The sequence below is a fragment of the Vulpes lagopus genome, chromosome 1 (genome assembly GCF_018345385.1).
Source record: "Vulpes lagopus strain Blue_001 chromosome 1, ASM1834538v1, whole genome shotgun sequence".
Classification (NCBI taxonomy): Eukaryota; Metazoa; Chordata; class Mammalia; order Carnivora; family Canidae; genus Vulpes; species Vulpes lagopus.
In genome coordinates, this window is record NC_054824.1 from 150,700,457 (window position 1) to 150,720,755 (window position 20,299).

The 20,299-nt window shown below is 34.8% G+C and overlaps 1 protein-coding gene across 1 annotated transcript in view; it reads right to left on the bottom strand.

The window, feature by feature from the left end:
* The window catches only part of CATSPERE (catsper channel auxiliary subunit epsilon), a 193,828-nt gene that overhangs the window by 169,444 nt on the left and 4,085 nt on the right, over window positions 1-20,299 (bottom strand). The gene's annotated exons all lie outside the window — the stretch shown is intronic.

Genomic DNA, 20,299 nt, shown 5'->3' on the forward strand with positions numbered 1-20,299 from the left:
TGGGTCCTTACAATTAAAGACAGAATAACTAAAATTTAATTCCTTTAAAACTGTACAAAGTAATGTGACAAAGGAAAAGTAACTTTTCCAAGACACTTCAGATGTCTCCCCCCAGAGACTATAAGACTCTTATTTTATTTTACTTCAAAAATAATCTACCAAGTGTCTAGCAGGTGACTGGAACTCCGCTAGATGAAGAAAAATGAGTGAGACAAGATCCTTCACTTAATAACAAGTCATGGTAAATTCTGAAGTCCTACTCTTCGCATATCCCTGACTCTACCACACTAACTTACATCAGTCACATTTTCCTTATTCCTTAATCCTTTTTTCCTTCTTCCACATTCTTTCATTTATAAGTTCTTTCCCCTTTTGAAGGATACTGATCCACTTTCTAACATCATTAGTCTTAGTCTCAACATTGGTCCTCTTCTTCCTTTCTTATGGAAGCCCCAGGCCCAGCATGGAGCCCAATGTGGGGCTGGAACTCACAATCCTAAAGTCAAGACTGGAGCTGAGATCAAGAGTTGGACACTTAGCCGACTGAGCCACCAGGTGCCCTTGTCTTCTTCTTAAGCCAGGTTTGGAACCCAGTATCACCTTTATAGTAACAATTATGTATATACACATATGTACACATTTCATGTAAATATATATACATAAACACTTTTTCAGTGTTTTTAGTTGTAAAATGGGGATTATAATACCAGCTATCTCATAAATTTGAAATTATAGGATTAATGACAGTGTATAAGAAGAAAAAAGAGGAAAAAAATCACCAGAAGATATAGCCCTGAAATATATAGAGCAAAAAAAAATTTTGAGTATGGTTGACGTACATTACAATAGTTTTAGGTATACAACGTTGTGATTTCACAAATTTTTATATTATGCCATGTTCACCACAAGTGTAGCTACCATCTGTGAAGATACATTGCTATTACAATATCATTGACTATTATCCCTTATGCTGTGTCTTTTATTCCCCTGATTTATTCATTTCATAACTGGGACACCCATTCACCCATTTTGCCCAACCCACTATCCTTTCCTCTAGCAACCATCAGTTTGTTCTCTGTATTTATGGGTCTGATTCTGCTTTTTGTTTATTCGTTTGTTATTGCTATTATTTTTTAAGGTTCCACTTGTGAGTGAAATCGTATGGTATTTGTCTTTCTCAGTCTGATTTATTTCACTTAACATACCCTCTAGTTCCACCCAGGTTGTTTCAGATGGCATGATCTCATCCTTTGGTATGGCTCTGTAATATTCCTGTGTGTGTGTGTATTCCTTAACCATTCATCTGTTGAAAAGCAATCTTACTTATCTATTCATCTATCGATAAATACTTAGGTTGCTTCTGTATCTTAGCTGTTTTCAGTAATGCTGCAATAAACAGAGGGGTGCATTAATCTTCTTGAGTTAGTGTTTTTCATTTTCTTTGGGTAAATACCCAGTAGTGGAATTATTAGATCATATTTCTATTTTTAGAAATAGTATTTAGTATTTCTATTTTTAATTTTTTAAAAGATTTATTTATTTGACAGAGAGAGAGCTTAAGCAGAGGGAAGGGCAGGAGAGAATCTTGAGCAGACTCCATTCTTTTTTTTAAAATATTTATTTATTTACTTATGATAGACATAGAGAGAGAGAGAGAGAGGCAGAGACACAGGAGGAGGGAGAAGCAGGCTCCATGCCAGGAGCCCGACGTGGGACTCAATCCCAGGACTCCAGGATCGCGCCCTGGGCCAAAGGCAGGCGCCAAACCGCTGAGCCACCCAGGGATCCCCGAGCAGACTCCATTCTGAGCACAGAGCTCTACATGGGGCTCAATTCCATGACCCTGAGATCATGACCTAAGCCCAAACCAAGAGTCTGATGCTTAAACTGACTGAGTCACCCAGGTGCCTCTCTGTTTTTAATTTTTAAAGTAACCTCTATACTGTTCTCCACAGTGACTGCACCACTTTGCATTCCCACCAACAGTGAACAAAGATTCCTTTTCTCCACATCCTCACTAACACTTGTTATTTATTGTTTTTTATTCTAGCCCTTCTGACAGGTGTGAGATGATATTCTCACTGTGGTTTCAATTTGCATTTCCCTGATGATTAATGATCTTGAACATCTTTTCATGTCTCTGTTGGCCATCTGTATTATCTTCTTTGGAAAAATGTCTATTCTGGTCTTCTGCCTATTTTTTACCTGGATTATTTGATTATTTGTGGGGTTCTTTTGGTGTTGAATTATATAAATTCTTTATATAATTTAGATATTAACTCTTTATCGGATAGCTCATTTGCACATATCTTCTCCCATTCAGTAGGTTATCTTTTTGTTCTGTTGATAGTTTGCTTTGTGATGCAGAAGCTTTTTATTCTGATGTAGTTCTAATAGTTTATTTACACTTTTGTTTCCCTTGCCTAGGAGACATATCTAGAAAATGTTAAGGCTGATGTCAGAGAAATTACTGCCTGTGCTCTCTTCCAGGACTTTTATGATTTCAGGTTTAATCCATTTTGAGTTTATTTTTGTGTATAGTGTGAGAAAGTGGTGCAGTTTTATTCTTTTACATATTGCTGTCCAGTTTTCTAGCATCATTTGTTGAAGAGATTGTCTTTTTTCCATTGGATATTCCAGTATCCTTTGTCAGATATTAATTGACCATATATTCATCAGTTTATTTCTGGGCTTTCTTTTCTGTTCCATTGATCTATGGGTCTATTTTTGTGCCAGTACCATATTTTTTTGGTTGCTGCAACTTTGTAGTATATCTTGAAATCTGGGATTGTGATACCTCCATCTTTGTTCTTTCTCAACATTGTTTTGGCTATTTGGGGTCTTTTGTGGTTCTACACAAATTTTAGTATTATTTGAAAAACGCTGTTGGTATTTTAATAGGGATTGCACTGAACCTATAGATCATATAAAGCAAATTTGATAGAAGTACCAGGAAAAAATTTCAAAGCCACAAATATAGTGGTAGATGTTTGACACACTTTTCTCAAACTACAGATAATCCTATATATAAACCTACAAAATTAGCCAATATAAAATAAAATACATTCTTTTCAATCTCACATAGAACATTTGCCAAAATTGATCATATTTACAAAATAAGTCTTACCCAATCTCAAAGAATTATCTCACATACTATGCCTTTGATATTAATAAAATAAAATCAGAATTTCTCATAAAGTTAGCCAGAAAAAATTCTTAGGGTATTTATAATTCTTAAAACAAAAAACAAAAAACAACCCAAACTTTACTTCTGAATGATTTATAGGATAAAGGAGAAATCACAATGCAAATTACAAAATATTTCTAAATAAAGAATAAAAAAATTCAATGTTCTCAAAACTTGTAGTATATAGTATGTTAGTCCCTAAAATGAAATTTATAGCCTTAAATATATATATGAAAGAAATAGGGTAGTTTGAAAGTGAATAAACTTGGTTTTTAGTGTAAGATGCTAATAAAATAACAGAGAAAACTGAAAAAAGTAAAAGGAAGGATACAAAAAAGAAGGAAAAAGAGGCATTTACAAAAGAAAACAAACTGGGGAGAGTTAGTGGTGATGTAGTCTTTCAATCTAGTCAAATTCCCTAGTAAGCACAACTAGGGTAGTACCAATGAAACAGACAATAAAACAGCACTGGACAAGGTCAACAATAAAATTAAGTGACAAAGTATTCCTCAAAATCCCAAAATAAAAGTGGGCTGGAACAAACCAGCTAAAACAACCAGATTCATGGGGTATCAGCATAAGGAAGCAAAAGAAAGCAAATATGGCAGACCTTAGCAGAGAAGAATATTTAAATCAGTGATAGGCATTCATTGGAAACCATGGCAGGACATTTAGACAATAGCAACTCTAAACCAGAACAGTGGTTGTACTTTTCAATTTTTAAGTCAGTCCAAGAGATCCATAATAATATTTGAAAGGGCAAGAGAACCTGGGATCTATGAATACCAAAACAAGGACCTATAGATACCTTCTAGGACATGGTTCTGTAGTGAAAGGAAAATAATTTCAATTGAGCTGGAATGGGATAATAAAGGCAAAGAAAAGAAAAACTACAGATGAATGAGAGAAGGAAACAGAATCTGGAGATCTCAAAAAGTATTAGCCTTATTTTTGGACACTTTACAAAACAACAGAAGAGAAAGCTCTAAAGCCACAAAGTTAGAAAAGTTATTTTGACTCACCCCTCTTTAAAGATCAGGAAAATAAATTTCATGTTAAAAAAAAAAAATAAGGCAACAGAAAAAGGATTACAGTCTAATTTCACACAGCTATTATACAAAAAAGAAAATACAAAGCAGAATAACAATCTCTGTAAGAACATACCTAATAAGTAAATGAAAGCTACGACTTAATATGTGGGTTTGTCTTACATATCAACTTGGCTAGATTACAGCACCCAGTTATTTAATCAAACATAGGTTTTGCTGTGAGGATATTCTATAGATGTGGTTTACATCTACAATCAGTTGAATTTAAGTAAAAGAGAATACCTTTGATAATGCGGATGGGGTCTCTTCCATCAGTTGGAAGTGCTTGGAAAAAAACGGAGGTTTCCTAGAAAATAAATTCTGCTTCAAGACTGCTGCATTAACTCTTGCCTGAATTTCTACCCTGCTGGCCTGACCTAAAGATTTCAGAGTTGCCTGTTCCCACAATTATATAAATCAATTTCCTAAAATAAATCATATATATATATATATATATATATATATATATATATAAATTCTATTGGTTCTGTTTCTCTGTGAGAACACTGGCTGACACACCTACTATCTCAAAATGAGGCAAAATAAATAAGAGAATGATAGAAGTTATGAAAGAACAATATAAATCAGAATTTCAAACTCATAAGTAAGCTAGAACTCCGGAAAAACCTAGAAATAAAAAGTCACATCAGAAATAAACCAAATTAGGAAAATCACAATTGTGAATAAACAATAGATAAGGCCTTGAGATAAATAGGTTTCTAAGAATAAAAGAGATAGAAAAAAAAAGAATAAAAGAGATAGAAAGTAATTCAAAAGTAAGTGACAAATATAAAAGATAGGCAAAGAAAACCCAATTTATGTATAGTTGCAGATCCTGAAGAAGAAAACCTAAGTGTTTTGAACAGAACAATGATATCAATATTAACTGTAATTCAAGACCAATATATGAACTAAAATAATTTGAAACAACATACTGAAAAGGCACAGCTTATACCTAGGAAAAACAATTAAGAATGATTAAAAAAATAAAAGCAACTAGGATTTATATTAATAAAAGCACTGGGCTTAAAAATAAACACTTTGGGGATCTTGACCAAAACAACAATAAGAACAAGAAAACACATGTTATTCATAAAGGAAAGAAAATCAGATTTCCAGCAGAGTTTTTGGAAACAATACTTTATGTCAGAGACAACAAAGTAGCATAAATAAAAAGAAATAGAAATCGCTCAGTCTGTTAAGCATCTGACTCCAGATTTCAGCTCAAGCCATGATCTCAAGGTCTTGGGATAGAGCCCTGTGGTAGGCTCCATGCTCAGCAAGGAGTCTGCTTAAGATTCTCTCCCACTGCTCCACCACCCACTTACACACACACTCTCTCTCAAATAAATAAACAAATCTTAAAAAAGGAAATAGAAGAGAAGCCAATAATCTTTATATCCAGATACACCAACTTTTATTTTAGGGATCTTTCAAACCAACCCAAGCTGCCAAACTGTCCATAAAATTCAAAGATATAATCAGACTTTATACAGAGCTACTATAAGAGAATAGAAAATAAAAACCAAAGCATTTTAGTTAATAAAAGTCCCTTAAAAAAAACCAAACACAAAAGAAAACTGCAAACTAACATCCTAAACTGAATTAAATATCCTCAAACAAGCATTTGGTGATAAGAGAAAGAAAAATCTTGAATTATAAATTCATAAACTAGGTGAATCACTATACTGTATACCTGAAACTAATAAACTAATATAATTCACCATACCAGAATTAAAATAAATTGATAAGCTAGGAACAGAAATTGAACCACATATAGAAATAAGAGTTGACTAAACCAGCACATGAACTATGATGATAAAGGAATGAAGACTAAAATATAGTGGTGGGAAATTATATGTGAATAAAAATTTAACAAAAGGCATTGAAGACCAGAAAAGACCCCCGAATAGCCAAAGGAATGTTGAAAAAGAAAACCAAAACTGGTGGCATCACAATTCCTGACTTCAAGCTCTATTACAAAGCTGTAATCATCAAGACAGTATGGTCTTAGATGCACAAAAACAGGGAACATAGATCAATGGAACAGAACAGAGAACCCAGAAATGGACCCTCCACTCTACGGTCAACTAATCTTTGACAAAGCAGGAAAGAATATCCAATGGGAAAAAAGACAGTCTTTTCAACAAACGGTGTTGGGAAAATTTAACCGCCACAAGCAGAAGAATGAAACTGGACCATTTCCTCACACCATACACAAAAATAGACTCAAAACGGTTGAAAGACCTAACTAAATGCAAGACAGGAATCCATCAAAATCCTAGAGGAGAACAGGCAGCAATCTTGGTGACCTAGGCCACAACAACTTCTTACTAGACATGCCCCCAAAGACAAGGGAAACAAAGGCAAAAATAAACTATTGGGACTTCATCAAGAAGTCCCAATTTGACTTCATCAAAAAGTGTTTGCAAAGCAAAGGAAACAATTGACAAAGCCCAAAGATGACTGACATAATGGGAGAAGATATCTGCACATGACATATCAGATAAAGGTCTACTATCCAATATCTATAAAAAACTTATCAAATTTAACACCCAAAGAACAAATAATCTGATCAAAAAATGGGCAGAAGCTATGAGCAGACATTTCTCCAAAGAAGATATACAAATGGCCAACAAATGCATGAAAAAATGCTCCACATTGGGATTCCTGGGTGGCTCAGCAGTTGAGCATCTGCCTTTGGCTCAAGGTGTGATCCTGGAGTCCTGGCATCAAGTCCCACACTGGGCTCCCTGAGTGGAGCCTGCTTCTCCCTCTGCCTATGTCTTTGCCTCTCTCTCTCTCTCTCTCTCTGTCTCATGAATAAATAAACAAAATCTTTAAAAAAATGCTCCACATGACTCAGCATCAGGGAAATACAAAACCACAATGAAATACCACCTCAAACCAGTCAGAATGGCTAAAATAAACAAGTCAGGAAATGACAGACGTTCAGGAGGATGCAGAGAGAAGGCAACCCTCTCACACTTGGTGGGAATGCAAACTGGTGCAGCCACTCTGGAAAACAGTGTGGAGGGTCCTCAAAAAGTTGAAAATAGAGCTACCCTATGACCCAGAAATTTCACTCCTGGGTATTTATCTCAAATATACAAATGTAGTGATCTGAAGGGGCACCTGCACCCCAAAGTTCATAGCAGCAATGTCCCCAATAGTCAAACTATGGAAAGAGCCCAGATGTCCATCGACAGATGAATGGATAAAGAAAAGGTCCAATGAATACTCCTGGAATTCATTGGAATATCTCCAATGAATACTACTCAGCTATCCAAAAAATGAAATCTTGCCATTTGCAACAATGCCAACGGAACTAGAGGATACTATGCTAAGCAAAATAAGTCAATCAGAGAAAGTCAATTATCATGTGATCTCATTCATATGTGGAATTTATTTTCTTTAAGATTTTATTTATTCATGAGAGAGAGAGAGAGAGTCAGAGACATAGGCAGAGGGAGAAGCAGGTTCCATGCAGGGAGCCAGATATGGGACTTGATCCCATGATTCTGCGATCACGTCCCGAGCCAAAGGCAGATGCTCAACCGCTAAGCCACCCAGGTGCCCCCATATGTGGAATTTAAGAAACAAAAGAAAGGATCATAGGGGAAGAGAGGAAAAAATAAAACAAGATGAAATCAGAGAGGGAGACAAATCATAAGAGACTGATAGGAAACAAACTGAGGGTTGCTGGAGGAAAGGGGGGTGGGGAGATTGGATCATTGGGTGTTGGGCATTAAGGAGGGCATATGATGTAATGAGCACTGGGTGTTATAAAGCTGATGAATCACTGACCTCTACCTCTGAAACCAATAATACATTATATGTTAATGAACTTAATTTAAATTTAAAAAATTTTTAAGAGGCATTAAAAAAAGTAGAAAAACAACTAAGATACTGTAAGTGGAATAAGTAAAAAGAAGAGAGAGAGAAAGTGATTGAAATGGAAGGCAGACAAAATCCAACTCTTACATAACTGGAGTCCTTGAAGTTGAAAAACAAAACAGAACTAATATTTAAATCTGTATTAAGAATGCTTTACAGAAAGAAAAGTAGATCTGAATTTATCTATATCTATCTCTATATCTCTATATCTATCTATCTATCTATCTATCTATCTATCTATCTATCTATCTTTCTAATTATATATAGAGAGATTACTGGTACCTGGAAAAATGTCCAACCAAGCTCTCCTTTCAGTACTAAAGTCACAGAAAAAAAAAAAAAAGGTTTTAAGAATTGAGGAGGGGCACCTGGGTGACTTAGTCAGTTAGCCATTGGACTCTTCATTTCAGCTCAGGTCATGATCTCAGAGTCCTGGGATTGAGCCCCACATTGGGCTTTGCACTCAGTGGGGAGTCTGCCTGAGGTTTCTCTCCTCCTCCCTCTGCCCCTCCCTCTCTCACATGTTCTCTCTCTCATTAAAATAAATAAATAAATCTTAAAAAAAAGAACTCAGGAAAGACTATATTGAGGAGCCTTTTATGAGAAATTTACTATAGCAAGGGACAGCAAACTATGGCCTATGTACCAAATCCAGCTCATCACCTGTTTTTGTAAATAAGAATGAGAATTTCATTATTTAGTGTCCATAACTGCTTTCAGATTATAATAGCAGAGTTAATTATTGTAACAGGGATCATTTGATTTGCAAAGCCTAAAATATATGCTATCTAGCCATTATAGAACTTTATCAACTACTATGCTAGAATACAGTACAGATTGGCAAAAGGATTAATGGTGAGCATTAATATATTTGATTGTAGATAAAAGATAACACGTGAAGATAAAGGTTAAAGGATAATACATGTTATATATATTCTGACAAAGAAATAATGCACTAAAATTTTTGATGGAAGAAGAATAAAGAAAAGAATAAGCTCCTTAAACGTTGGCCAGAAAGACTCAAGTGTAGGTGACCTTTGGTTTAGCAATGACTTTTTAGATACAACACCAAAGACATGATGCAGGGAAGAAAACTTTGATAAATTGGACTTCATTCAAATTAAAAACTTCTGCTTTGTAAGTCACTATTAAGAGAACGAAAAGGGAATCCATAGTCTGGGAGAAAATATTTGCAAGATTACTTGTATCTGATAAAATCTAATATTCAAAATATTAAAAAAACCTTAAAACTCAACAATAAGGAAACAAAACTCTGATTTTTAAAAATGGACAAAGGATCCAAACAGGCACCAAAAAAAGATATATAGATAACAAATCAGCTCATGAAAAGATGCTCAACCTCATGTCATTAGGGAACTGCAAATTAAAACAGTGATATAGAACCAGACACTTATTAGAATGGTGAAAATCCAAAACACTGACATCACTAAATGCTATTTAGGATGTGGAGCATGAGGAACTCTCCTTGCACAAAAACACCTCTGCATTCTTTACCCAAACCTCCATATCTCCCAGTCCCAGGCAATAACTAATCAACTTTCTTTTATATATTTGCCTGTTCAGGATATTTCATATGAATAGAATCATACAGTCCTTTTTGACTGGCTTCTCCTGCTTAGCATAATGTTCTCAGGGTTCATCCCTATAACCAGGCATCAGTCCTTTATTCATTTTTATTGCCCAATAATTATATAATTGTCCATCATATGTACATATCCATATGCCATATGAATTTACCATGTCCATATCATATGGTATATCCATATACTCAATTTTATTTATCCCAGTTGTTGGACTGTTTGGGTTGTTTCTACCTTTCGGCTATTATGAGTAATGCTTCCATGAATGTTCAGGTATGAGATTGTGTGAACATAATATTTTAATTTCTCTTGGATGTGTACCTAAATGTGGATTGGTGGCTCATAAAGAAGCTATCAAAGTGTTTTCCAAAGTGGCTGTACCACTTAACATTTGACAGAAATGTTTCAGGGTTCCAATTTCTCCATGTCTTCATTATTACTTGTTATTATCTATCTTTTTGATTCTAGGCATCTAAATGGGTGTGAAGTGGTATCTCATTGTGGTTTTGATTTGCACTTCTCTAATGGGTAATGTGCTGATTGGCCATTTGGATATCTTTTGAAAAATGTCTATTCAGATCCTTTGGCCATTTTTCAAAAAAATGGGTTGTCTTTTTATTATTGAATTATAGCAACACTTTATATATTTTAGATACATATCCTTTATCAAATAAATTGTTTGCAAATATTTTGCAATTCTGTGGATTGCCTTTTCATTTTCTTGCCAATGTCGTTAGAAGCACTAAATTTTTAAAATTTTGACTATGCCAAATTTATCTTTTTTCTTTTGTTCCTTGTGCTTTTAAGGTCACATCTAGGAAACCATTGCCTAACTCTGGGTTATGGAGATTTTTCCCCATGAGTTTTATAGCTATAGCTCTTATATGTAGGTCTTGGATCTATTTTGAGCTAATTTTTGGATATGCTGTGAGGTTGGGAGTTCACCTCCATTCTTTTCCATGCAGATATACAGTTTTCTCAGCAAAACTTTTCTTTTCCTATTGAATTTTCTTGCAGTCATTGTAAAAAAAACCAATTGACCATAAACAAGATTTTTTTTTCTCTATTCCACTGATCTATTTGCCTATCCATATTCCTGTCTCACACTGTCTCAATTGAAAGCTGTAGCTTTGTAGTTAAGTTTTAAAGTCAGGAACTGTGAGTCTTCCAACATTGTTCTTTTTCTTTATTTTTTTTAAGATGTTATTCATTTATCTCTCTCACACACACACACACACACACACAGAGGCAGAGACACAGGCAGAGGGAGAAGCAGGCTCCATGCAGGGAGCCTGACATGGGACTCGATCCCAGGTCTTCAGGATCACGCCCTGGGCTGAAGGTGGCACTAAACCTCTGAGCCACCCAAGCTGCCCCAACATTGTTCTTTTTCAAAAATATTTTGTCTATTCTTGTTTTCTTGAACTTCCATGTGAACCTCTGCATGAATTTCCTTATGAAAATACTAAATTAACTTAGTGGTTTTAATAGTTTTTTTAGTGGATTCATTAGGGCTTTTTATATATAGATCATGTCATCTGCAAATAGAGGTAATTTGTTTTTTCCTTTTCAATGTAGATGTCTTTATTTCATTTTCTTGTCTAATTGCCTTGGCTGTGTGTGTGTATGTGTGTGTGTGTGTGTGTGTGTGTGTGTGTGTGTTAATTTAAGAGTCTTAGGGATGCCTGGCTAGCTCAAGTCAGTAGAGCATGCCAGAGTCCTAAGTTTGAGTCCTACATGGTGTAGAGATTACTTAAGGTAATACAAATAATAATAAAATTTAAGAATCTTGGCATTTTTAACACACGTACTAAAATATTTATGGATGAAATAATATATTTGGGAAAGCTCTATTTGTTTATTCACATTTTTTAGAGTCCATTTTGAGTGGAGTCATAGAGTATTTGTCTTTCTCAGTCTAACTTATTTCACTTAGCATGCCCTCTAGGTCCATCATGTTGTCTTAAATGGTGCAATCTCAACCTTTTTTTATAGTTGTGTAATAGTCCATTGTGTGTATATCAATTCATCTATCAATAGACACTTAGGTTGCTACTACATCTTGGCTATTAAAATGGTATTAAAGGAAACATACCTCAACATAATAAAGGCCATATAGGAAAAACCCACACCTACCATCATACTCAATGGTGAAAAACAGAGCTTTCCTCTAAGGTTAGGAACAAGACTCTCATCACTTTTATTCAACATACTGGAAGTCCTAGCCACAGCAATCAAATAAGGAAAAGAGATAAAATGTATGTATATTGGTAAAGAAGTTAAACTGACACTATTTGCAGGTCACAAGATACTTTACATAGAAAATCCTAAAGAAAAAAAAAGAAAATCCTAAAGACTCCACCAAAAAACGATTAGAAGTAACAAACCAATTAATAAAGTTAGAGGATACAAAATTAACATATAGAAATCTGCCCTATTTCTATACACTAACAATGAAGTTGCAGAAAGAGAAATTTGAAGGTGTAGATTTCTTGGAGTTGTATGGTCATTTTAACAATATTAATTCTTCTAAACCATGGTGTTGAATATCTTTCCATTTATTTGCATTTTCCTCTATTTCTTCCATCAATGTCTTACAGTTTCAGGGTAGGGGGTCTTTTGCTTCTGTTTAAATTTATCCCTATGTGATTTTCTTTCTTTTCTTTCTTTCTTTCTTTCTTTCTTTCTTTCTTTCTTTCTTTCTTTCTTTCTTTCTTTCTGATTTTATTTCTTGATGCAATTGCAAATGGGATTGTTTTCTTAATTTCTCTTTCAAATTGTTATTAGTATACAGAAACAATGGATTTTTGAACGCTGGCTTTGTATCCTACAAGTTAACTACATGTATTTATTAGTTCTAACAGGTTTTTGGTGGAGTCTTTAGGGTTTTCTATATATAATATCATGTCATTTGCAAATAGAGATAGTTTTACTTCTTTTCCTATTTGGATGCCTTTTATTTCTTTCTCTTTCCTAATTGTTTGGTTAGGACATCCAATGTTATATTGAATAAAAGTGGTATGAACGTGTCCTTATCTTGTTCCTAATCTTAGAGGAAAAGCTTTCAACTTTTTACTATTGAGTATGATGTGAGCTGCGGACTTGTCATATGTAGTCTTTATTATGTTGAGGTATGTTCCCTTTGTACCCACTTTGTTGAAAGTTTTTTTTTTATCATATATAGATATTGAATTTTATAAAATGCTTTTTTGCATCTATTGAGATGATCATATAATTTTTATTCTTCATTTTATTAATGCTTTGGAGACAGGCTAGGTAGCATGCCTGGAGGGACAGCCGACCTCAGGAACTGATCCCATGGGCTTTGCAAAGACCCTCTCAGTTTTCTCAGTCCAGTCTCTGCCCCTAATCCCCTGTGTGACCTTTGGGACACATACTTTAATTATCACAAAAACCCCTATATGGCAAGTATTACACTGACTGATTTGTAGATGTTGAAGTATTCTTAGAATAAATCCTGCATGCTCATGGCATATGATCTTCATTTATTGTTGACTTAGGTCGGCTAATATTTTGTTGGCAATTTTTACATCTATATTCATTAGAAAAATTGGCCTGTAATTTTCTTTTCTTGTAATGTCCTTCTCTGGTTTTGGTAGCAGGGTCTTTTTATATTTTGGTAGAGTATGAGAATGGTTGGTATTAATTCTTCTTTGAATGTTTGGTAGAATTCACCAGTGAAGCTGTCCAATCCTGGACTTTTTTTTGCAGTGAGGGGTCGGGGAGGGGTGATTTAATCTCTTTACTAGTAATTGGTCTGTTCATATTTTCTATTCATAGTCTTTTTTTTTTTTTCTATTCATAGTCTTGTTAGGGTGTATGGTTCTAGGGATTTATCCATTTCTTCTAGGTTGTTCAACTTGTTAGTATACAATTGTTGATAGTAGTCTCTTATGATTCTTTGTATTTCTATACTATCAGTTGTAATGCATCCTTTTTCATTGCATATTTTTGTCTTTTTTCCTCTTTGGTTAGTCTAGTTAATTTTGTTTATCTTTTCAAAGAACTCATTCTTAGTTTTATTTATTCTTTCTATTATTATTTTAATCTCGATCATTTATTTTTGTTATCTTCCTTCTACTACCTTTGGGCTTCATTTCTTCTTTTTCAGTTCCTTGGTGTAATATTGTTTGAGATTTTTCTTGTTATGAACCTCCCTCTTAGAAGTGTTTTTGCTGCATCCCATGTTTCAATACATTGTGTTCCTATTTTCATTTGTCTCAAGTTATTGTTTGAATTCTCTTTCAATTTGTTTTTTAATGTATTGGCTGCTCAGCACCATGTTGTTTAATCTGCACATATTTATAATTTTCCAATTTTCTATTTATCATTGATTTCTATTTTTATACCATCGCAGTCAGAAAAGATGTTTGATATATCAATCTCCTTAAACTTACTAAGATTTGTTTTGTGGCCTAACACACGACCGATCTATTCTGGAGAATGTTCCACATGTTTGGATGAGAACGTGTATTCTGCTGATTTTGGATGGGATGTTCTGTATATACCCATTAAGTCCATCTGGTCTAAAGTTTAAGGCCAATTATTTACTTTATGATTTTTCTGTCTCAATTATCTATCCATTAATGGAAGTGGGGTATTAATGTTCTCTACTATTATTGTGTTGCTGTGTATTTCTCCCTGTAGATCTATTAATATTTGCGTTATAGGGATCCCTGGGTGGCGCAGCCGGTTGGCGCCTGCCTTTGGCCCGGGGCGCGGTCCTGGAGACCCGGGATCGAATCCCACGTCGGGCTCCCGGTGCATGGAGCCTGCTTCTCCCTCCGCCTGTGTCTCTGCCTCTCTCTCTCTCTCTGACTACCATAAATAAATAAAAAAAAATTAAAAAAAAAATATTTGCGTTATATACTCAGTAACCCCTATGTTTAATGCATATATATATATGTATATATATATATATATATACATATATATATCGGTTATGTCAACTTATTTGATTGACTCCTTTATGTAACACTCTTGTCTCTCTCTTTAATCCAAAAAAAAAAAAAAATCCACAGGCAGAGGGAGAAGCAAGCTCTGTGCAAGGAGCCCAATGTGGGACTCGATCCTGGGTCCCGGGATCATGCCCTGCACTGAAGGCAGATGCTCAACCGCTGAACCACCCAGGCATCCCAATACTCTTGTCTCTTATTGGACTTCGTCTTAAAGCCTATTTTGAATGATACAAGTATAGCTAACACTTCTTTCTTTTGGTTTCCATTTGCATGAAATATCTTTTTGCATCCCTTCACATTCCATCTGTGTGTGCCCTTATATCTGATGAGTTTCTTATTAGCAGCATATAGATTTTTTTTTTTTTAATCCATCCAGTCACTCTGTCTTTTTATTGGAGAATTTATTCCATTTACATTTAAAGTAATTACTGATAGGGGCAGCTCAGGTGGTGTAGCGGTTTAGTGCCACCTGCAGCCCAGAGTGTGATCCTGGAGACCTGGGATCGAGTCCCACATCAGGCTCCTTGCATGGAGCCTGCTTCTCCCTCTGCCTGCCTCTCTCTCTCTCTCTCTGTGTCTCTCATGAATAAACAAAATCTTAAAAAAAAAGTAATTACTGATAGATATGTACAGGCATACCTCTGAGATACTGCAGTTGCATTTCTAGACCACTGCAATAAATTGAGTATCACAAGAAAGTGAATCATATGCATTTTTGTTTCCCAGTGCATATAAAATTTGGTTAGACTATACTACAGTTTATTAAGTGTGCAATAGCATTGCCTAAAAAAATTTACATACCTTAATTTAAAAAAATATTGTGAATAATGCTAACCATCATGTAAGCTTTCAGCAAGTTATAGTTATTGATCATAGAGTACCTTAACAAATATAATAATGATGAAAATGTTTGAAATATTGTGAGAATTACCAAAATATGACATAGACACATGAAATAAGCAAATTAAATTGGGAAAATGGTGTTGATAGGCTTTCTTAATGCAGGGTTGCCATAAATCATCAATTTGTTAAAAAAAAAAGCAATATTTGTGAGGTACAATAAAGTAAAGTACAGTAATATGAGGTATGCATGTACCTTGCCATTTTGTTAACTGTAGTTGGTTTGGTGGTTTGATTTTCTTTTGTGGTATACTTAGATTTCTTCTTTATCTTTTGTGTATTAAGTATAGGTTTCTGCTTTGTGGTTACTATGAGGCTTACACATAAAAAGTTATAACAGGGATCCCTGGGTGGCGCAGTGGTTTGGCGCCTGCCTTTGGCCCAGGGCGCGATCCTGGAGATCCGGGATCGAATCCCACGTCGGGCTCCCGGTGCATGGAGCCTGCTTCTCCCTCTGCCTAGGTCTCTGCCTCTCTCTCTCTCTCTCTCTGTGTGTGTGACTATCATAAATAAATAAAAATTAAAAAAAAAGTTATAACAAATCTATTTTAAGTAAATAATAACTTATTTAGTCACAATCTAAAGCTCTACATTTTTACTCACCCTTTGCACATTAATGTCATATTAATTTTTAATATTTTTAAATCTTGTGCATCCCTTAAATTGCAGTTATATTTTTTACTACTTTAATCTTTTAACTTTGACACTAGTTTTATAATTAACACACTACCTTTACTATGTATTTATCTTCCCAGCAAGATTTATTCTTTCATGTTTTCTTGTTACTAATTAGAACCTTTTTTTTTCTTTTTCAGCATAAAAGGTCACTATTGCATTTCTTGTAAGGCTATTTTAGTGATGATAAACTCCTTTAGCTTTTGCTTATCTGAAAAATTATGTATCTTTAAATTCTGTATGAAAACTTTGCTGCACAGAGTATTTTGTATGGAAGTATGGAAGCTTTTTTCTTTTTCTTTTTTTTTTCTTTTAGCACTTTGAATATCTTGTGCCACTCTCTTCTGGCCTGTAATGTTTCTCCTGAAAAATCTACTGATAGGTTTATGGTGTTTCCCTTGTATGTAACAAAAGTTGTTTTTCTCTTGCTGTTTTAAAAAATGATTTTATTTATTTGAGAGATAGCACATGTGTGCGAGAGTGAGCATGAGTGGGGGTAGGGACAGAGGGAGAGGGAGAGACAGGCTCCCTGCTGAGCAGGAAGCCTGATATGGGGCTCAATCCCAGGACCCTGAGATCATGACCTGAACAGAAGGCAGGTGCTTAACCAACTGAGCCACTCAGGTGCCACTTTTGCTTTTAGGAAATCTCCTTGTGTTTAGCTTTTGACATTTAAATTATAATTTAAATAATTTGGGTTCATCTTATTTGGAACTCTCTGGGCTTCCTGGATCTGGATGTCTGTTTTCTTCTCCAAGTTAGGGAAGTTTTCAGTCATTTTTTTTTTTTCAGTCATTATTTCTTAAAAGACTTTTCTGCTCCTTTCACTTTTCTCCTTTTGGGCTCCTATAATGTGACTATCAGTCCACTTGTTGTTATTCTATAAATGCCTTAAGATATCTTTACTTTTTTCTGCACTCTTTTTTCTTTTTACTGCTCTGTCTTCAGGTTCACAGTTCTTTTCTTCTTCCTTGTCTAGTCTGCTGTTGAACCCTATATACTTTTCAGTTCAGTTACTGTATACTTTAGCTCTGTGACTTCTATTTGGCATCTTCTTTTTTGTATCTCTTCGTTGAAGTTCTTACTGTGTTCATCCATTCTTCTCCTGAGTTCATTAAGCATCTTTATGACCATTACTTTGAACTCTTTATTAGGTAAATTACTTACCTCCATTTCATTGAGGTTTTCTCTTATTCTCTTATTTGGAACATATTCCTATGTTTCGACTACTTCCTTGACTCTTGTGTTCATTTTTATGCATTAGATAAAACAACCGCCTCTCTTAATCTTGAAGGAGTGGCCTTAGGTAAAAGATGAGCCTTATCATTTAACCTTGCCCTAGTTCTGAGTTGTTCCTTCAAAACTTTGTGATTGTCCAAGCAATTTTATTTTTAATAACTTCTAGTAGATGAGGAAGTGCCAAGTCCTGTCATTGTCCCAAAGAGAGGATTTTAGTCAGCACCTAGATTCATGCCGATTGAAAGCTAGACACTCAAGTAGTAGCTTTTAAAGTATACAAATATATACAGTACTAGAGGACTACAAGTGTAAGTCTCCGTGGCCACCAGAGCAGGCAATCTGGAGGTGTTCTGAGGGCAGCAATTATAAAGACCAGGCTCTAGACAAATACATAAGCTCCTTTCTAGGAGATACTGGCAAGCTGTATGAGGCAGAGGGTAAGCTTAGAGATGGCCTCCACCAGTTTATGTTCCCTGAGAACACCTTCATAGGTTCCTGGATTTGTGTCAAACCTGAATCCTGACAGTCATGCCAAAGCTCCAGGAAAAGCAAATAGGTAGACAAAAATGGTTTTAAACTGCGTTCCATTAAGATTTATGAGCTAATTCCTAAAGCATCTTCTGTGCAGTCAATATTTTCTTTCTTTCTTTAAATATCATTTGCAAGCAAGCTGCAATGCCACTGGTTTTACCATCTACTCTCTTGCGTTCTGTTTACTTCCCTGTTAAGAATCAAACTCTGGCTCACAATTTGCTTTACTATAATGACATAACTCCATTATTTTGGTTACCAATTATCAATTACACATGACACATTTCTGTCACCTCCATAAAAATGATAAAGGAATAGCAGAGATCATAAAAGATTTTTAGGGTGTGTGGCATGAGACTTTTGATCTCAAGGTTGTGAATTTGAGCCCCATGTTGGGTATAAAGATTACTTAGAAAAAAGAAGATTTTAAAAATGACTAATAAAATGGCCAATTATAGAGCAAAACTATTCAAGAAACAAAGATAAAATACATAAATAAATGATACTAAGAAATTAGTGCAAGTGACAATTTAAGTGTGAAGTACAGACTTAAGAAAGGGTAGCAATGAACTTAAAAACAAATGACACTATAAAAGAAAATATAGTTTATATAGATTACTTTTGCCTGATTCTGAAAAATGTAAATACAATGACATATATAAATACAGAAGTGTAAACTGATACAATTACTTTGTAAAATCTTTTGGCACCATCCACTAAAGCTGAACACATGCATATAACCTATGACCAACCAATTCTACTCCTAACAGCAATGCAGATATATGTTAGCCAGAATTAGGCATAAAAATGTTCATAGTAGACTACCACTTCTAGTAGTCTACTAATCATAATAGACTAAAAATAGAAACAACCTAATTGCTTACCTAGAGTAAAATGATGCATATATTATGGTATATTGATTCAAAGTAAGAGTATATAGCACTGAAACAAAACTGCAACTATATAAAACAAGAGAGGATCAATCAACTCTACCTGGAGGAAAGAAGAGAGTTCAGAAGTTGACATCTCTATTTGGAAAAAAAAAGATAATACCAGAAAAACAATAGAAAAAAACAGTCAGTTGTTTAATAGGTAGTGGTTCGTTATGTGGAGAAATTAATGTGAATGCATACCTCACATGATATACAAATGGACTCCAATGGATATATGACCTATATTTGAAAGGTCAGGATTTAAGGCATATAAAGGAAAAAATAGGAGAAATGTCTTCACAACTCTGAGTAAGAAAAGATTTTTAAGACTCCAAAAAAGTAGAAAATATGAGGTTAAAAAAAGCAGTATGTCTGGGGGGGTGGTCAACAAAAGTCAGCTTTTTCTTAAACAATAAAATATCCACAGACAACATTAATGGTTAGATGAGTAGACAAGAGACAAAAAAAATGAAACACTTAAAACCAACATTCAACTAATATAGAGGGTGGAATGCATATAGCACTTGGTAAATCAACAAAAAGGACACAAAATTAAATGGAAAATGGGTCAAAGGTATGACCAGGCAATTCAGAAGAGAAACCTGCATAAATATGGGAAGAGATGCTCAAAATCACTAGTTATCAGAGAGCTGAAGATAACAACAGTGATAAGCCATTACACATAGTAATAAAATTGGTAAAAAAAAAAAAAAAAGTAATAATACCAAACTTTGGTGAAGATGTGCAGTAGGTGGGAATAGAAATTGTGATTGCCATTCAAGAACAATCATGCAGAATTTAGTTAAATCAAGTGTCTGCTCTCCCTACGTCCCAGCAACGATAGCTGAAAAATTATTGCACAGTCCCATAAAGGGACATGTAGAAGGGTATTCACTACAGTGTTGTTTGTGAAGATAGAAAGCCATGTGCCCATCATTGGGAAGCTATACAGATAAAATGAAATAAATACTAGTAATCAGGCAGCATTAAGAAAAAATGATCTAGGGATGCCTGGGTAGCACAGTGGTTGAACATCTGCCTTTGGCTCAGGGTGTAATCCCGGGGTCTCTGGATTGAGTCTCGCATGGGGCTCCCTGCAGGGAGCCTGCTTCTCCCTCTGGCTATATCTCTGCCTCTTTGTGTGTCTCTCATGAATGAATAAAAATTTAAAAATCTGAAAAAAAAAAAAAAAAGAAATGAGCTAGACAAAGTATTGAATAAAAAAAAGAGAATATAGAGAATGAAGTCTACAGCTTTGGTGACCATTCAT